This window comes from Nicotiana attenuata, chromosome 2 (assembly GCF_001879085.1).
Source record: "Nicotiana attenuata strain UT chromosome 2, NIATTr2, whole genome shotgun sequence".
In the NCBI taxonomy this organism is placed as follows: Eukaryota; Viridiplantae; Streptophyta; class Magnoliopsida; order Solanales; family Solanaceae; genus Nicotiana; species Nicotiana attenuata.
In genome coordinates, this window is record NC_031990.1 from 29,252,313 (window position 1) to 29,257,404 (window position 5,092).

Sequence of the window (5,092 nt, forward strand, 5' to 3'; positions counted from 1 at the left end):
TCTGGTCCCTACTTCAGTGCTATGCCGGAGACTTCATATCGCCCACCGGCTATCCAGGCTCCTCCCACGGGGTCTACGAGTCATCAGGGACAGTCATCAGGGCAGCAGGTTGCCGCACCACGTTGTTTTGAGTGCGGTGACCCAGGCCACATGAGGAGATACTGCCCCAGGCTTAGGGGCAAGGCAGTACAGCAGGGGCAGCAGCCCATGACTCCAGCACCAGCGGCCCAACCACCTAGAGGTGAAGGGCAGAGTGGTAGAGGCCGATCCAGAGGTGGAGGCCAGACAGGGAGAGGTCAGCCAGCTACTCCTCAGTCAGGTGAAGGCCAGACAGCCGGTGCTCCAGCTAGGTTCTATGCCCTTCCAGCCAGGCCGGATGCATTGGCCTCAGATGCCGTCATCACAGGTATTATCTCCGTCAGCGGTAGAGATGCATCGGTATTATTTGATCCAGGGTCCACTTATTCTTATGTATCATCTCTGTTTGCTCGTTTCCTGGCTATTTCTCTTGAGCCTTTGGGTGCTCCTGTTCATGTGTGGTTACTTTCTGTGGTCTTGAGACTAGAGCAGATCTCCTGCTGCTTGATATGATCGATTTTGAGTTTATTCTGGGCATGGATTGGTTATCTCCATATCACGCCGTTCTAGATTGCCATGCCAAGACTGTTTCTCTAGCGATGCCAGGGTTGCCGAGATTGGAGTGGAAGGGTTCCACAGTTGATACGCCTAGCAGGGTCATTTCTTTCGTGAAGGCTCAGCGCATGGTGGAGAAGGGATGTTTGGCTTATCTAGCTTATGTGCGAGACACCACCGCAGAGCCTCCGACGATTGATTCAGTGCTAGTAGTCCGAGAGTTCGATGATGTTTTTCCTTCTGATCTTCCTGGCATGCCTCCGGACCGTGATATTGATTTCTGTATTGATTTGGCTCCAGGCACTTACCCTATATCTATCCCGCCGTACCGCATGGATCCTAAGGAGCTGAAAGAGCTGAAGGAGCAGTTGGAGGAGTTGTTAGCTAAAGGGTTTGTTAGGCCCAGTGTATCGCCTTGGGATGCACCAGTGCTATTTGTGAAGAAGAAGGATGGGACTATGCGGATGTGCATTGATTACTGCCAGTTGAACAAAGTCACCGTCAAAAACAAGTATCCATTACCCCGTATTGATGATTTGTTTGACCAACTGTAGGGTACTAAGGTGTTCTCTAAGATCGACCTGAGGTCAGGGTATCATCAGTTGAAGATTCGGGATTCAGATGTTCCGAAGACCGCATTCAGGACTAGATATGGCCACTATGAGTTTCTGGTGATGTCCTTTGGCTTGACTAATGCTCCAGCGGCATTTATGGATCTGATGAACAGGGTATTCAGGCCTTATATTGATTCTTTTGTCATCGTCTTCATTGACGACATCCTGATATACTCACGTAGCCTGGGGGAGCACGAGCAGCATTTGAGAGTAGTGCTTCAGACCTTGCGAGAGCAGCAGCTTTATGCTAAGTTCTCCAAGTGTGAGTTTTGGCTGGAGTCAGTAGCATTCTTGGGGCATGTAGTGTCAGGGGAGGGTATTAAGGTGGATCCCAAGAAGATTGAGGCAGTTCAGAGTTGGCCACGTCCTACTTCAGTGACCGAGATCAGGAGCTTCTTGGGGTTAGCAGGCTATTACCGGCGATTTGTGCAGGGCTTTTCATCTATTGCATCACCTCTGACCAGATTGACCCAAAAGGGGGCCCCGTTCTGTTGGTCCGATGATTGTGAGGAGAGCTTCCAGAAGCTCAAGACGGCCTTGACTACGACACCAGTTCTTGTATTGCCTTCCGGCTCAGGGATGTATACAGTGTATTGCGACGCTTCTCGCGTTGGCTTGGGATGTGTATTGATGCAGGAGGGGCGAGTTATTGCATATGCTTCACGTCAGCTGAAGGTTCATGAGAAAAATTACCCTGTGCACGATCTAGAGTTGGCGGCAATTATTCATGCTCTTAAGATATAGAGGCATTATTTATATGGAGTTTCATGTGAGGTTTATACAGACCATCGCAGCTTGCAGCATTTGTTCAAGCAGAGGGATCTTAATTTGAGGCAGTGCAGGTGGCTTGAGTTACTAAAGGATTATGACATTACCATTCTCTATCACCCAGGCAAGCCAAATGTGGTCGCGGATGCCTTGAGTAGGAAGGCGGAGAGTATGGGTAGCTTGGCATTCATTCCTACTGAGATGAGACCATTAGCTTTGGACATTCAGTCTTTAGCTAACAGACTCGTGAGATTGGACATTTCAGAGCCCAGCCGAGTTCTAGCATGTGTGGTTGCTCAGTCTTCGTTATTGGGGCAGATTAAGGCCCGCCAGTTCGATGATCCACATTTGGCGGCCCTCAGAGAGACGGTACTTCAGGGAGGTGCCAAGGAGATTTCTATTGGCGAGGATGGTGTGTTACGGCTTCAGGGCCGTGTATGTGTTCCTAATGTTGATGGCTTGAGAGAGAGGATTCTAGAGGAGGCCCACAGTTCGAGGTATTCCATTCATCCGGGTGCCACGAAGGTGTATCGTGACTTGAGACAGCACTACTGGTGGCGGAGGATGAAGAAGGACATAGTGGAGTATGTTGCTAGATGTTTGAATTGCCAGCAGGTCAAATATGAGCACCAGAGGCCAGGTGGCCTACTTCAGCAGATGCCCATTCCGGAATGGAAGTGGGAGCGCATTACCATGGATTTCGTGGTTGGGTTGCCGCGGACTCAGCGGAAGGTTGATTCGGTGTGGGTTATTGTGGATAGATTGACCAAGTCCGCCCACTTCATTCCAGTGGCAACTACTTATACGGCGGAGAGATATGCCCAGATTTACATTTGGGAGATAGTGAGGTTGCACGGTGTGCCGGTTTCCATCATATCGGACAGAGGCCCTCAGTTCAGTTCCCATTTCTGGAGAGTTGTTCAGAGTGAGTTGGGGACTCGCGTAGAGCTCAGCACGGCATTCCATCCTCAGACCGACGGGCAGTCGGAGCGGACTGTTCAGATTTTAGAGGATATGCTTAGAGCATGTGTGGTCGACTTTGGAGGGCAATGGGATCAGTTCTTGCCCTTGGCGGAGTTTGCATACAATAATAGCTATCAGTCCAGCATAGAGATGGCCCCGTATGAGGCATTATATGGTCGGCGTTGTCGTTCTCCTATCGGGTGGTTTGAGCCTGGTGAGGCTAAGTTGCTTGGTACAGATTTGGTTCAGGATGCCTTGGATAAGGTAAAGTTGATTCAGGAGAGGCTCCGCACAGCTCAGTCCAGGCAGAAGAGTTACGCGGATCAGAAGGCGCGCGATGTATCATTTATGGTTGGCGAGAAGGTTCTCTTGAAGGTTTCGCCCATGAAGGGCATTATGAGGTTCGGAAAGAAGGGCAAGTTGAGCCCAAGGTTTATTGGCCCCTTCGAGGTATTGAGGCGAGTTGGAGAGGTTGCCTATGAGCTTGCTTTACCTCCCAGTTTATCAGGAGTTCATCCAGTCTTCCATGTATCGATGCTCCGGAAGTATCATGCCGACTATTCACATGTGTTGGATTTCAGTACCATACAGTTAGATGAGAGCTTGGGCTACGAGGAGGAGCCAGTTGCCATTGTTGATAGACAGAACCGCCAGTTGAGGTCCAAGAGGATTTCTGCAGTAAGAGTCCAGTGGAGGGGCCAACCGGTCGAGGAGGCGACCTGGGAGTCCGAGGAGGACATGCGGAGCCGATATCCCCACTTATTCAGCAGTCCAGGTACTTTCCTATGTCCGTTCGAGGACGAACGTTTGTTTAAGAGGTGGAGAATGTAACGACCCGACTGGTCGTTTTGCATTTTTGAACCCCGTTCCCTTAAATAAGACTTCCCGCACTTGCTTTAGCTAATTTATGACTTGCGGGGATGGGTGGTTCGGAAGTTAGAAGAGTTTTGAGCAAGAATAAGCCTAGTTGTTTCTTTAAGTTTCTTTAAAAAGGCCAAGTTTGACTTCGGTCAACATTTTGGGGAAACGGACCCGGAATCGTGATTTGGCAATTTCTGAGGGTCCGCGGGAAAATATGGGACCTGGGCATATGCCCGGAATCGAATTCCGAGGTCCCTAGCCCGAGTAATGAATTTTTATATGAAATTGTTAAGTTTAAGTTTCTAAGATTTAAATAAACTAAGAAATCATTGTTTTCATAGGTATCGGGTTCGGATTTCAATTCCGAAACTTGGTACAAGTCCGAAATATCAGTTAAGACCTACCCGTAAAATTTGGTGTCAATCCGAGTAGTGTAAGGGCGTTTTGACCCGTTGGAGGAGAATTAAGAACTTGAAGTTCAATGATTTGATTCATTTGGTTTTGGGGGTTGATTCCTCGATTTAGCGTTGTTTTGAGTGTTTCGAGGGTTCGAGTAGGTCCGCCTCGTGATTTCAGACTTGTCGGTATGTTCGGGCGGGGCTCGGGAGCCCCGAGCGTCAAATGGTCGAGGTTCGAGTGAAGTTGAAAACTTAGGAAGAAGCCTCATCTGCTGCTTCTGTCATAACCGCTTCTGCGGCTCTTGGACCGCAGAAGCGAGACCGCAGAAGTGGTCGTTTATCGCAGAAGCGGAAGGGGCCAGGCCCAGGGGAAACCGCAGGAGCGGACCCTTGACCGCAGAAGCGGTCCATCCGCCCAGGCTCAGAACCGCAGAAGCGGTGGCCTTTCCGCTTAAGCGACCTCGCAGAAGCGAGGTTTAGACCGCAGAAGCGGCCCAGTCCCTCTTGGCCTTTTCCGCAAAAGCGGCTCACTTCCGCAGAAGCGGAACCCGCAGAAGCGGGATTCCTTCCGCAGAAGCGGAAATCACTGGGGGCAGAAGGGTTCATTAATACGAACCCAAACTCATTTCTCTCATTTCTCACTACACACTTGGGCGATTTTGGGGGTTTCAAAGAGAGAGTTTCCACATATCATTGCAAGGTAAGTAATTCCCACCCACTTTTAGTTCAAATACATAAACATTAGGTAGATTTAACACTAAAATTAGGTAAAAATCAAGAGATTAGAGTTAGACCTAGGGTTTAGTCAAAACTAAGATTTAATCCTATAATTTACCATGAAATGAACTAGAAATC